The sequence below is a fragment of the Equus caballus genome, chromosome 8, assembly GCF_041296265.1.
Source record: "Equus caballus isolate H_3958 breed thoroughbred chromosome 8, TB-T2T, whole genome shotgun sequence".
Classification (NCBI taxonomy): domain Eukaryota; kingdom Metazoa; phylum Chordata; class Mammalia; order Perissodactyla; family Equidae; genus Equus; species Equus caballus.
Genome location: NC_091691.1, coordinates 44,882,699 through 44,898,049, shown reverse-complemented (window position 1 = coordinate 44,898,049; position 15,351 = coordinate 44,882,699). Strand labels below are relative to the sequence as shown.

Sequence of the window (15,351 nt, the reverse complement as noted above, 5' to 3'; positions counted from 1 at the left end):
TTTAAGTAACAGTTTCTGTGCTCGTCAGGATAATCTAGGCCAGTGCTTCTCGAACTTGAATAGCCGTAGGAAACATGAGGAGAGCTTGTTAAAATGTGGATTTAGATCTGTTGGATCTGGAGTAGGAGCTGCGAGTTTGCATTTTTAACAAGCTCCCAGATGTTGATGGTCCAGGGGCAGCATTTTGAAAACCAATGCTATCCTGTAGAAACAAACAGCTCCCAAGTCTCAGTGACTTAACATAACAAACATTCATTTTCCCATTATGTTACATGCTCAGCACAAATTAGCAAGGAGTCATATTGTAATTACTCAAGAATCCAGGATGATGGAAGACCCATCCTGACACGTACTTGCATGTGAGTTTCTATTTCCACTCACATTTCCATTGTCAAAATAAATTCCATGATATAACATCAAAGTGAGCTGGGGAATCAATCCTACCATGCACCTGGGAGGAGGCAAACTGCACATTGGAGAATAGCGCTTACCGCATGCTCAGCATGATGCCAAGAGCGTGGCCGTTCAGTGTCTCTGTCCTCAAGGAGCTAACAGGCCAAGAACCATTATAATAATCATATGTGTGGGAAAGTACGCTCCACGTAATTAAAAACAAACTTGTGTGGCATGGTGTAATATTGTGATGCATAATAAGAAATATATATTTGGTCTTTGTCCCCATTCCTGGCACAGAGCTCCTCAAACCCTTGGAATTTTCTAAGTGATGAGAGCTATAAATGTGTCTTTTGTTATGTTAATGATATGACTTTCAGAATGCCCCTAAAGGATTTGGAATCACCTAAGGATGGGAGCTGGTCACCAGAGAAACCAACCACATGAGTAGAGGGTTGGAACTTCCCATCACATCTCTTGTCCTCCCATCCCCATCTTCACAGAGGATAGAGGGCTGGAGGTTGAGTTAAATCACTCACGACTAACTATTTAATCAATTATGCCTATGTAATGAAGCCTGCATAAAAGCCCAGAAGGACAGGCTGCAGAGAGCTTCCAGGTTGGTGAACACGTGGAGATTCTGGGAGAGTGGTGTGCTCAGAGAGCACTGAAGCTCCATGCCCCTTCTCCATACATTGCCATATGCATCTCTTCCATCTGGCTGTTCCTGAGTTATATCCTTTTAGAATAAACCAATAATCTAGTAAGTAAAATGTTTTTCTGAGTCCTGTGAGCCTTTCTGGCACAATTAATCAAATCCAAGGAGGGGTCATGGCAACCTCCCATCTATAGCCAGTGGCTCAGAAGCACAGGTGAAACTGGACTTGTGATTGGCGTCTGAATGGGGACGGGGAAGTCTGTAGGACTAAGCCCTTACCCTGTGAGATCTGATGCTAACTCCGGGTAGGCAGTGTCGGAATTGAGTTGAATCGTGGGACACCCAGCTGGTGTCAGAGCATTAGTTGGTAGTGTGTGAAAAACACACACATGTAGTAATTGGTGTCAGAATTAGAGTAGTATGTAGCTTATTATAGCTGTACGGAATGAGGGATATGGCGCATTCCCTCGGCAGTAGCACTGATACTCACAGGTGGTTGAGGGGCGCCATAGCAAAGTTTTGGGATGAGGGCATGAGTTTGAAAAAGCTTCTAAGGTGATTAGGATATATTTGGCTCTTTCCTTCTTCCCCATTGAGAATCACTGTTGTGTAAAATTTGAGAGAGGAAATATTAGAACTAGTAAAATCAAGGGAGATTAAAGCATGAGCACGTTATATAAATCCTCCAGGAATGGGTTGGATTTGCACAGTTATGGAAGAAAAGCGAACATGGGGTGGGAAAGTACTTGGGTAAAAGCTGATGCTCATTAGTGGTGAAATAGCCTAACTAGAGCCAATGGTATGTGTTGGGCAAGAGTAGAAAATCACTAAAGTGTACCAGAAATTATAGAGAGAGGATTATATGGGTCTTGAAAACCAAGGAGAAGACTCTATCTTATGCTTGTTTTATAGGAACTAAGGAGCCATTGGAAGTTTTTCTTTCTTTTAAAATACATGGCCATGATCCAATAAAATCTGTGCCTGTACATTAGTTTGATGGCAAATTTGAGTTAATGCCAGGAGAGGTGGGAGGCAGGCTGTTGCAGTCAGACAAGGTGCAGGCCTGAGGGCCTGGACTGGGTGTGCAGTGGGTGGAGAGGACAGGAAGTCACTCTAAAGGAAGGATCTCTACCCAGTCAACTACCAAGCTTTACAAAAAGGGACTCAGATTCTAGTTTGCCAGTTACTGCTACTCTCTTCCTACGTTATGTTGGTTTTTCTCTCAATGTTCAAGAAAAGTACGTTCAGAGTTTTTGGCCTAAATTGAGTGCTAATTCTTATGTTCTTTTCCTGTTATCTTTCAGATCACAACTTGCTCTGTGTCTGTCTCATCCCTTCTTCTTCAATCCGCCCTTCTTCCTTTTTTTTTCTTTTTTGCATCACTACTCTTACCTGGAGAACAAATGAACTTTTTAAGACTTTTAAGTCTAGTTCTAAAGAAAAGACTTGACTGCATGTTTTCCACGTATTGGCTTTTGCCCTTACCAGTAATACACATTTTAAGTAGAGTATATTAAGATTCTTGTGAGTTGATGCATAAATAAGGCAGACTTGACCCCTTACGTGCATCCTTGCTTTACACTAGAGAATGCCTCAGTCAAATCAGCAGAATCTGGGGCACAATCACGTAATTAGAAGCAATGAAGTATGACAGCAGAAGTGTGTAAAAGCATCCTTAGGATCTCCCAACAGAAACCTGACAGCTTTTCAAGCTGGTTCTCTATTTTTGTCTCCTTCTCTTTACCACTAAACTGCTTGCCTACTGTTCCTTTCTACCCGAGGACCACTGGGCCCGTGACAACGTGGCATCAACCCTCCCCACCCTACTGACCTACCATTCACCAATTCCAAACACCTTTCTGTCTCTACCCTCTTTGTCTCCACAATATTTTAAATTCTTGTCTGCTTCTTAAGACTTCCTTAGCTTCCAAAACACTCCCTGTCCTGTTCTGGACCACTTTCCGGTGCAAACATCCTTACCTTCTCTGGCTCTTTGATCTCTCTCATCTCCCACACTTAGGCTTGCCTTGAGATTGTATCTTTAGAATTTTTCCTTTTATCTTATAATTTTTCTCTCTGTTGTCTCATCAACATGTATGATTTTGACTCTCTCTAGGTATACGATTCCCACATCCTTTATCTCCAGCCTTAACTTCTCTTCTAAGCTTCTGCTTGGTGTTTTAGGAAAATGCACACAAGGAATCTAGGAATCTTAATCTTTGCCTTATAAGCTCCTCTTCCCGCCTCCCCTACATTGGTGGAACCATTTCCCGTGTCCCTAAGTCCAAAGACCTTGGGATTCTCTCAGGCTCCTTTCTCTCCCTTGACATCTCTATAGAATCAGTTGGAAAACCCTGTAGGATCTGCAGCCGAAATGTCTTATGCCTTAATTCCTCTTCCCATCCCCATGGCCACAAACTGGGCCAGTCTTGTTACCTTTAAGTTTGGATTTTTTTTTTTTTAGGAAGATTAGCCCTGCGCTAACTGCTGCCAATCCTCCTCTTTTTCTGAGGAAGATTAGCCCTGAGCTAACATCCATGCCCACCTTCCTCTACTTTATACGTGGGATGCCTACCACGGCATGGCTTTTGCCAAGCGGTGGCATGTCTGTACCTGGGATCCGAATTTGTGAACCCCAGGCTGCTGAGAAGCGGAACAGGTGAACTTAACCACTGTGCCACCAGGCCAGCCCCTAAGTTTGGAATTTGAGTAACATCTAAACTACTTCCAGTCTCTTCCTCTGCTGACCCCCCCACAACCTCCCAAAGTGCTGCTTTGCTAGTGTCATTCCTACTATTCAGAAACCTTCAAAAGCCCCCAGTGCTTGCCTCATTAGGTACCCAGTCCTCACCCTTACCTTAAATGATCTCCAAAATATTGGCTAATCTTCCAATCATCCTACACATCAATAAAATGAGACTGCTCTGAACATGACTTATGCTTTTCTGCTTCCAGGTTTTGTTTAAGCTGTTCAATCTGCTGGGAACAACCTCTCAACGTCTGTGTGAGCCTTCAAGCACATCTCAAATGCCTCTTCCTCCGTGACTCCACAGCCACACCTCACTGTGGTGCACATTCTGCCAGGTAGGTAAGACAGAGGTTTTTTATGAGGAAGATTAGCCCTGAGCTAACATCCACTCCCAATCCTCCTCTTTTTGCTGAGGAAGACTGGCCCTGAGCTAACATCCATGCCCATCTTCCTCTATTTTATACATGGGATGCCTACCATAGCATGGTTTGACCAGTGGTGCATAGGTCTGCACTGGGATCCCAACGGGCAAACCCTGCCCACCAAAGTGGAGCACGCAAACTTAACCACCGGGTTGGCTCCCAGAGATAGTTTTTATGTCCTCTATCAGAACATTACAATCTCTGTCTGCATTTTTTCTTTGTCTCATTAGGACAGTGCTGTCCAAGAGAACTTTTCATGATGATGGAAATGTTCTCCATCTGCCCTGTCCACTATAGCAGCCACTAGCTACATGTAGCAATTGAGAATTTATTATATGGCTAGTGTGACTGAGGACTTTAATCTTTAATTTAATTTAAATTTACACTTAAATAACCGTATGTGGCTAGTGACTGCCACATTGGACAGCAGAGAATTAAGAATTTGATTCATTTCATGTAACAGAAAAACTGCAAACAGTGACCTACTTGAGATGGAAGTTTATTTCTCTTTTACAGAAAAATACTCTGGAGGTAGGCATTTCAAGGCTAAAATGGAGCTCTAGGGTGCCATAAAGAATCAAGGCTTCTATCATTCTCAAGATCAATTCATGGTCCAAAATGGCAGCTGAATATCTAGCCGTCATATCCAAATTATAGGCTTGAACAAAAGGAAAGACAGTCAGGAACATCAGCTTTTCATTACAAATATTTTTCTTCAACTCTGGGAAATTGTCTTCTATTATTTCCTCGATTGCAGTCATGCGCCACGTAATGATATTTTGATCAACAATGAACGGCATACACAACGGTGATCCCATAAGATTGGTCCCATATAGCCTAGTGTAGGAGGCTATACCATCTAGATTTGTGTAAGTACACTCTGTGATGTTCACACAATGATGAAATCGCTTAATGACGCATTTTTCAGAATGTATCCCTGTCGTTAAGACCTCAACTTTTTCTTCTTTGCCCCATGTCTTCTATTGAACTTTTAACTTGGCAATTATATTTTTAATTCCTATGACTTCTTATTTATCTTTTCCTTGCCTTCTTTTCATAGCAAACTGTTTTTGAATTCATAGATCCATGTCTTGTCTAATCTCTCTAAAGATAAATTGGCTTTTTAAAAATTCTGTCCTCTTACATGAATCACTTTTTTCTCCAAAGTCAATGATTCTATCAATCTTGCTCCTTCCCATTTGTATTGCTCATTTCCCTCAATTGCTGGGTGATCCTAGATTTTCCATTCATAGGTGTAAATGAAGGAGTGGGCGTGATTGAATTAGTACTTGGATGGGGTTCCCTGATGCTCTCCCGGATGAAGAAGCCTGATTGAGTGGCTGTCTGTCAGTAGGTGGGGCACATCGATTGTCAGATGGTACCTGAAGAGTGTGAACAGACTAATGGGCTGGGCAACCCCCACCCCTCTGAGCTAAAATGGGAGGGGATTTACTCTGGTGGTCTGCTCCTCACTCTGGGAAGCCGACTCCTCCTGGTGTCCTCCTGGGTACTTTGGGAGGTATTATTTTACATTCGCTTCAAAGATTCCCTCAGTGGTACAGTGGATAGGCCATGCCATGGTTCTGCAGATAGTTCTTATATGTAACACCTCAATTTCTTCCTTTCTTCCCTCCTGGCTCCCATTCTGCTGACCCCGGTGGGCTCTGCTGTGAAAAACTGGTGGATTCCATTCCAGTCTTCTCTCTGCTGTCCCCTGGGCTGTGATCCCCTTAGTCTGTTTATTTGTCAATATGACTCCATCTACCCTCCCGCTCCTGAAATTCATCAGAAGTTTTAGTCTTCTGACATCTCCCATCCTGTTTCAGCACTTTTATGAATTCCTTGCCTTTTATTCTTTTACTGTCATTTCCGTGGGTTTTCAGGAAGAAGTGGAGATAGATACTTAAATGAGAAATCCATTTGAGCTACATTTTGGGGCTAGCAGGCTCAGTCTTCTGTGCAAAGCAGAAAGGCAGGAGACTGCCCAGATTCCAGGGTCTGGTTTTAACTCTGGTCCAACTTGCAATCACATGGCCACACCCAGAACAAGAGCCTTTGCCAACATCAAGGAGGTTCAGGAGTCTTGCCTCACCTTGGCACCCTGGTCACTTTTCTATTGTCTTTCTTCTTAGCTTGACTCCCAACTAGAGAGAGCAAAGCAATCGGTCAATTCAAACAAAGACCTTAGGGGCCGACCTGGTGGCGCAGCGGTTAAGTGCTCACGTTCTGCTTCAGTGGCCCAGGGTTCGCCGGTTCGGTTCCCCTGGTTGGACACGGCACCGCTTGGCACACCATGCTATGGTAGGCATCCCACATATAAAGTAGAGGAAGATGGGCACGGATGTTAGCTCAGGGCCAGGCGTCCTCAGCAAAAAGAGGAGGATTGGTGGTGGATGTTAGCTCAGGGCTAATCTTCCTTAAAAAAAAAATTCTCAGCTAAAGAAAAAAAGTTGTTTTATAACTGGGTTGTCCAGAAGCTGCTTTCATGGTTTCAGGTATCTAAAGTCTTTACATCCAAAAGGGACACCTTATGGCTAACTGTTCAGGATCATTATATAATATGACGTGGTCTGGAAGCAGCAGCATCTCCTCAGCAGGGTCATGGGGGATAGTGGCTCTGGGCTTCCTCCAGCCACTTCTGGGGGTGCAGCAGCATGGCTTTTACCGAGACCTAAGGAACCGGTGACCTGCTTGTGGGTCCATTTGCCCGGAGCTGCTCGCGCCAACAGAATAAGACCGGGTTCCGAATGTTACCGAAACCAAAGTGGGTTCCCTCCTGGTGAGTTAAATCAGACTCTTCACCAGAAGTAGTTGTCTCACAAAGTAAGGTATATTTGCAGCAGATAGGAGACCATGAGGAACCATTTCCAGAGTCATGGTGTCGCTGAACAAAGGGAAGCAGGGACATTTATTTCGGATGGGGAATGAATATTCAAAAGGGAGAGGTGGGAATTCATTTGCACAGGCTCAGTTGGAAAACATGCTTCCACACACACTGCAGGTTATGGTAATAAGGCCTAAGCTTCTCCTGGAGAGATCTAGCATTATAAATAAGGCAAGGTCATAGGGATAGTTCTGTGGTGAGGCTTGGTCTGTTTCAGGGGGGTTGGTGATTGCATCTCCTTAACATAACAAAAGGAAAAAGAACAATTTGGAAAAACAGTTAAAATATCCAAAACCACCCTTGAGTTCCTTAGGGTAACTAGTCAGTGACAAAATCCCTCCTCCAGTTTTTGCCCTGCTCCTCATTCTCGAGGGGCACAGGTCAAAGGTCCATCTTCTGTACTTGCTTCCTGCTGAGCATGGGTATTGTCATAGGGACCAGTAGAGGAGCAGAATTTCCAGCTAATCTCAAATAGGTTTGTGGGTCACCTCAGGCATAGCCCTGAGTTGTTCGTAACAACCGCCTGTAATTTTATAGCCTCAATGCATTTAGTACGTTTAGGATCTGGGCATGCTTGCCCCCTCTCTCTAGATTCCACCAGCTTTTTTATAGTCTACATACTGGGTTGTCCAACCTTCTCTGATGGATCTAGTCTTGCTGCCTAGGAAAATGCAAGCTTCTTGAAAGCATACTGTGCCTAAACGATATGGGGTTGGTGTGGATCCAGGACAGAGCCTGGGGTGGATAGCCAGCCACTCAAAGGTTGACAAGTCATTGGGATTTACGTATCTGTACAGTGTCACCGAAACAAGAGTTTCAAATCAGAGTGGTTTGCAGGAAAACTTGGAGTCATCAATTGTTTTTGATGATCTCTCTTGTTCACGCGTGGGAGCCTTTTTCATCCTTGTGTGATGCATAGAGGGGTGACTCCTTCTAATTTTAGAGAAGAGTAAGTAATTAGTAACACCAAGCCCGGCCGTACCCAAATAGGATTTAGCTGATCTTGGGACAAACCGCTTTTCCAAGTTTTAAGATAGCGTGAGCATTCTTAAGGAGTCCCTAAGCTGTTCGTTTGGGGACTTGAATCTTCCCCTGATGGTTTATCATCCAGCCCTTGACTATTGGGGGTGATGAGGACCAAGGCTGCCCCAGGGAGTGAAACCCACGGTGCCGTGCCCTACATACTGATCAATATCATCTTCCGGGAAGCATAGGACGCCCTGACTTAATCCGATCTGATTTCTTATTTAAAGTTGTAGGACCACCCAATAACCAGACCCCCACCTAGACTGCTACCATTTTAACGATTTTTTTTCATGATCTTTCCTTTGTCTTGTAAAGAAATAACTCACATATCTATGCCTTACAAATTTAGCTCTAACCCTCAACACATTGCATCTTTTCCTGCCTGTGGGTCCTGTCCCCATGCCAGCAGCTCTTTACTGCCCATGGGTCCTGTCCCCAAGCCTGCAGCTCTTACTGCCCATGGGTCCTGTCTCCGTGCTACTCCATGCTATTCTCTAAATAAAAGAGCACTACTGCCAGACCTTGAGAGTCCGAGAAATCTTTCTTTCGACTCTCGACTCACTGAGCCCGCATCATTGGGGACCACTGGTAACCATGTGTAGTGGCTTCCCTTATGTCACCAGGAGAATAGACTAGTGTAAATTCATAGAAGGGTAGAACGGGAATTAATGGTTTGCTTCTGGAGACGTCTGTGGCTGGCATTCATGTCTGGGCAAGTGTGGGTAACAGGCCCATTGGAATCAGGGAGGAGGGAAACTGGGTTTAAGGTATGATGGAGTTTTAAAGAAATCTGAGGAAAATCTAGCAGCATAGCTTGATATTGTAGTATTCTATTCTGGGATGGGCATAGATGTCCTCTAGCTTCTAGTAGGCTAGAGCCTTGTTGGGGGGTCCACACCATCAGAGGTTGGCCCATAGTCAGTTGTTCTGCTTTCTTGATTAAGAGGCAGGTGGCAGCTACAGCTCTCAAGCATGGGAGCCATCCTTTCACCATGGTCTCTAGTGTGGGGGACTGGTCTTGGCCACGCCAAGATATGTCTCTTTGGCATGAGGATATTTGAGGCTGGTTTCTTTGCAGACAGGAAAGCAACTGAAAAGTTGAATTTACTTACCCTCTGTAAGAGACATTTACATTGTAAAGGAACTCTCCATCTGTAAAGGTATCTACCTCTCTACCAGGAAGAAGGGAGATGACCTTATCTCTAGAAACTCTTAATCAATGCCAAAGGCAAGGACTTAAATCTGCATGTTTGTTGTGCTTATCTGGTGGCCTCCTGTGGCTGGTTCCCCCCACCCCCAGCGTCCTCCTTTATCTTTAGCTGGATGTGATGGTTGGGGTGGTGGTTTCAGCCATTTTGGTGGGTTGCTCGGCTTGCCTGGGCCTCTCCCATGTGTGCATTGACTGGTAAAGATGGCAAGCCGTGGGATGTGTTGGAGAACATGAGGTAGCCATTTGGTGTAAACCTAATTTGGCTTGACCTTGTCTTTCCAAAAGGGCCTGACCGAGGCCGTTGAGCATGCATTGTATGTCTGCTTTAGATATTCCCTATGGCAAGAAGAAAGGCCCTTGAGATAAAGGTGACTTCCCTCCCCCTCCCAACGTTGGCGTTTCTTTAAGGATTAAGCATCTTTCCTTAGGCTAGGAACTGATTGCTGCGCTCACCTGTGACCACCCAGCTTGAGACAATAGACTTGCCTCCTGCTACGCCCACCAAGATAGCAGACGCACTATCTGCTGTGTCCATCAAGCGCTGTGCCAACAGGGCAATCTTGTGACAACTGTGAGAGGGACATTTCAATCATATGTGAAATATCTTGTTTGGGGGTATATAACCACTCTGTGCACCCACTTCTTCGGTGCCCTTTCTTCCTTCGGGAAGAAAGGCCCCAGGCCATGGTCCTCATAAAGCTTTGTTTAATTTTCTCCTGCTAGTCTGTCTCATGTGAATTTAATTCGTTCTCCGGCCAGACGAACCCAGAGAAGGTAGAGGAAATGTCTTTTCCCCTACACTAGCTACTTTGAGAAGTAGGCTACCACTCCTTTTAGGGGTCCCAACATTTGGGTTAGCACTGCTCTAGCTATTCTGTCTTTTGCGAACATATAGATCAAACATTTTGCTCAGGTCTTGTAAGACCACTGCAGGGGCTTCCATTAGCAAGCTTTAAGCTTATTGAAAGCTTGGTCACATAGCTTATCCCGTTCAAAGGGGTCCATTTCTGGCCCCTGTAGTTTCAATTGCAGGTCCAGGTTGTTACGTATGCTTCTGACCAACCAGACGCAGACCAGAGGCTCCCACAATCCCCTCCTTGGGTTTGATTAATTTGATAGAGTGGCTCACAGGACTCAGGAAAACATTTTACTTAACAGCCAGCTGGAAGAGATGCATAGAGCAAGATATGTGTGGAAGCAACGTGGAGCTCTCAGATTCTCTCAGGGCATGCCACTCTCCTGGAATCTCCAGGTATTTACCAACCCAGAAGCTCTATGAATCCCAATCTTTTGGTTTTAATGGAGACTTCATTACACAGGCATAGTTGATTAGACCATTGGCTTTTGGCAATTGAACTCAATCTCCAGCCCCTCTCCCCACCCTGGAGGTGTGTGGAGGGGGACGGGGCTGAAAGTTCCAACCCCCAAATCACAAAATTGGTTTCCCTGGCAACCAGCTCCCACCCTTTGGGGCTTTCTAAAAGTCACCTTATTAACATAAATTCAGGTGTGGTTGAAAGCGGCTTGTTAAGAATAATGAAAGACACCTATTTCACCTTTATTGCTCTGGAGTTATTTCAGGAACTGAGGACTAAAGTAATTATTATAACAAAGATGCCCCTATGGCTCTTATATGGGAAATTTACAAGAGTTTTAAGAGCTCTGTGCCAGAAACAAAATGAAGATACTATTACAAATCCAGTACTCTACAGCATTGACAGCACTAAGGTCTCAAACAAATCTATATTCCCCTATTCTAAAAACCTGTTGATTACAGGAAAGATTCCTCTTTATGGCTTCTGGCTTCAAGGGGTATTGTTTTACATGGGGCCAGTGATCCACCTGCTTCAATTTGATGTTTACTGGTGTGGCACCAGCTGCTTGCCCCACCAGTCTTTGTGCTCATAATTCCAAGTTAGCTCAGCTTAAAACGTTTAGGGGAATCTGCTCCTTCTCAGGTGCTGCTGTATCCTGTAATAGGGCCATCAGCTCCCCTCCCCGACTTTTGGGGACTTGGATCTCTATTTTGTTTTGTTCCCAGCCTATTGAGGCCCCTAACTTAGATAGCATGTCTCTCCGTAGAAGGGGAACAGGGCATTCTGGTACATGCAGAAAAGAATGCTTCAGCATTTTTGATTCTGATAAAAATGGCAAGCAACAGGAGATATTGGCATATATGAAGAAGCCATTTGGTGTAAACCTAATTTGGCTTGAGCTTGTTTTTCCAAAAGGGCCTGACATGGCCATTGAAGATGCATTGTATATCTACTTTAAGCATTTGCTATGTTCCAAAGACAAGAACAAATGGTCTCAAGACAAAGATGCAACTTCCCCCACATTGGCATTTCCTTAAGGATAAGCATCTCTCCCTAGGCTAGGAACTGGTTGCTGTGCTCGCCTGTGACTACCCAGCTCGAGACAACAGACCTACTACCCTGCTGTGTCCATCAATTGCTGTGCTGACAGAGCAGTCTTGTGACTATTGTAAAAGGGACATTTCAATCATATGTGAAACATGCTCTTTAAGGGTATATAACTGCTCTGTACACCCCCACTTCTTTGGTGCTCGTCCTCTGTGGGGGAAGAAAGGCCCCAGGCTTTATGGTCCTCACATTTGGCTCGTAATAAACTCATTCCAGTTTTGATTTATAGATTGGTTATGGATTATTTGTGTTGACAATCCTATTTCACGGGTCAAGGACTCCAGAAATCTTTTGGTCTCTCTTTTCCTGATACCTCTTTTATGTCACACTTTCCTTTAGAAAGGTTTTTGTCTATTTTGGGCATTCAACGTGGAGAATGTGGCTCCACTATTGAGTGAGAATTCAACATGCTCTCTTCCTACTGCCAAGGTCATCTGGGGATCCTGGAGCCAATTGGAGAGCCTCACAGCCCCATCACGTCTCATCTGTAGCCAAGGGAAGTTGCCACAGCTTGGTCTTGTTCAATCTCTTCCCTATCTGGGGACAATTTGGACAATCCTGCTGCCAAGGCCCTTCCTGTTTGCAGTACGCACACTGATTAACCCCCAACTTTGTTGGTGGCCTTCTGGTCCCTCAGTGGGGGCTGGGGTCACTCACCCGTGGCATATTCCTTCTCTCCTTCAGGTTACCTTGAGTAGACTGGAGGCCAGCAGCTAGGAGGGCGGCTTGCCTTTTCATCTTCTTGTCTTCCTTTTCATCCTCAGCTTCATCCCAGTTATCAAACACCCTAAATGCAGCCTCTACTTGTTATGCAGGATTAGTATCAGGACCTATAGCTAGCTTTTGGAGTTTCCTACAGATGTCTGGAGCACTTTGAGATGTGAAATAGAGAATTAGAATCACTGTACTGCACTGGGCCTCAGGGTCCCAGTTTGTATATCGCCTGAGGCAGTCCCACAGCCTCTGAAAAGAAGCAGAGGGATTCTCCTCAGGGCCTTGTTGGACCTCTCTTAACTTAGGCCAGTTAATGGGTGACTGGCTTACTATTTTCATGGCTTTCAAAAACAGATCCTCCAAATATCCTAGCTTTTCTTGATCATCAGGATCATTGGGATTCCACTCTGGGTCAGTCCCCGGCACAGCCTGTTCACTAGGCCTGCAGATGTCTGATCTTGGGTCATATTCATTATCTGCTTGTTCTTTGGCTTCGAACAGAACAGCTGACTTTTCCTTAGCTGTAAGGAGTGTAGTTAACAGCTTTGAATATCTGCCCCAGTTGGATCGCGAGTGGAGAAGATTCCCTTCATCGGGTTTATGAATTCCTCTGGGTCAGCCCTCAATCCTTTAGTGTGTGCCTTCCAATTATACAAATCAGAGTTGGAAAAGGGGATGTGCACATTAATAAGTCTCCCCTCACCACCAGGCACTTGTCTTAGGGGATATATCCCAGGTTTGTAGCTAATCCAATTGTTCCGAATCTAGTTGTACTGTCTGGAAGAGGAGGGTGATGGGTCCTTGGTTGTTGGAGACTGCAATTCCCTGTAGAAGTATTGCTCGGGTGTTGGGGGGGAGTGAGAGGTTTGGCCTCATTACGACCTTTGGCTTAAGCAGGGGTGAGATAGGGGGATAAGGTGGAGGTCTCTTAGGGGCTCACCAGCTGGTCTAACAGTGGGGCCGAAGCTGGAGTATATGAGCGAGGTGGACTCTGAGGTGCGCTTTCCTTAGTCCCATATTTGGTGATATGGAGGAGCAGGTCCTCCTCATCAGAAAGATCTTGTAATATGGGAAGTATTTTTGAAGTCTTAGATTCAACCTTTAACCCTTCATTTAGACATAATGCCGTGAAGCACCGGACATAAGGGATTTCTTCCCATTTCCTGGTTCTTTTGCAAAATAGATCTAATTGTAGTATGATGTTAACAATTAGGGTCCCATTTTCTGGCCATCTTTCCCTATCTTCCAGTGAATATTATGGCCAGGCTGTGTTACATAAAAAGATCATCTGCTCTTGGGTCAATGGGGAATACCTGAAGGCCTTTCAATTCTGGAAGATGCAGCCTGTAGGGGAGGAAAACATTTCCTCTACCCGCTGTGGGTTCTTCTGGCCAGAGAATGAATTAAATTCACATGAGAGAGAATAACAGGAGAAAATTAAACAAAGCTTTATAACATGTATACATGGGAGAGGCTCAGGCAACCTGAGCCACTCGCCAAAATGGCTGAAGCCGCCACCTTAAATATCATCGTCAACTAAAGACAAAGGACCATGTTGGGGGTAGGGGTAGTCAGTTACAGGAGGTTACCAGACAAGTACAGTAAACAAGATGCAGATTTAAGTCCTTGCCTTTGGCATTGATTAAGAGTTTCTAGAGATAAGGTCATCTCCCCTTCTTCCTGGTAAAGAGAGGGAGACACATTTACCGATGGAGATTTCCTCTACAATGTAAATGTCTCTTAACAAAGGGTAAGTAAATTCTATTTTTCAAAGTTGCTTTCCTGTCTGCAGTTTTTTAAAAGTAACCAGCCCGAAATAATCCTTATGCCAAAGAGACATATCTTGGGGTGGCCAGTTCCAGTCCCCCACAAGCTCAATGGGCTTTCCTCTGGGAAGGAGCTTGCTCCCCCATATTTGAGTGTCTTTTCTTATGGTCTGTTTCCAACCTCCCAGGAGGAACTTGTAATGGTTAGTGGTGATGCAGATGCCACAAGGCTGTGCCCAGAGGAGGTTTAGCACCCTAATAGCCTGAAATGAGACCCAGGCAGAGTAAATAAATCCTTAAGGGGAAATAAAACTGGTGGACACTGGGCTTCACTCAGGGACCAGTGATAGTGATGAGGATTATTTTAGACTGGTTACTTTTAAAAACTGCAGACGGGAAGGAGGCTCTGAGGAGTAGAATTTACTTACCCTTTGTTAAGAGACATTTACATTGTAGAGGAAATCTCCTTCTGTAAAGGTGTCTCCTTCTCTGTACCAGGAAGAAGGGGGGATGACCTTATCTCTAGAAACTCTTAATCAATGCCAAAGGCAAGGACTTAAATCTGCATCTTGTTTACTGTACTTTGTGTGGTAATCTCCCATGATCCACTCCCCCTTCATCCCCAACATCCTCCTTTGTCTTTAGCTAAAAATAATATTTATCGTGGTGGCTTCAGCCATTTACTTAATCTGGTTTGATTCTTATCTAAAAATTATAGGACCACTCAATAACCAGACCCCACCTGCACTGATACCATTTTAACAACTGTTTTTACATATTCTTTCCTTTGTTTTGTAAAGAGATAACTCACATACCTATGCCTTAAATTTAGCCCTACCCTCAACCCATGTTTGCAGCAGCTCTTACTACCTATGGGTCCTGTCCCCATAGCAGCAGCTCTTTACTGCCCATGGGTCCTGTCCCCATGCTGTTCCATACTATTCTCTGAATAAAAGAGCACTACTGCCAGACTTTGAGAGTCCAAGAAATCTTTCTTTTGACTCCTCGGCTCGCCAACCCTGCATCAGAAGGGCCAAAGACAGAGGGATAGGAGCACATGGGACACATCTGCCGTGGCCTGGGCATCCACCAGGCCCAATGGGGCA

General features: G+C 44.7%; 1 long non-coding RNA gene across 1 annotated transcript in view; it reads left to right on the top strand.

The window, feature by feature from the left end:
• Positions 1 to 15,351, top strand: part of LOC111774699 (uncharacterized) — a 117,052-nt gene that overhangs the window by 23,423 nt on the left and 78,278 nt on the right. The window contains exon 2 of the long non-coding RNA XR_011420924.1: positions 4,007 to 4,135. This is a non-coding gene — a long non-coding RNA (uncharacterized lncRNA). The remainder of the gene's footprint in view (positions 1 to 4,006; positions 4,136 to 15,351) is intronic.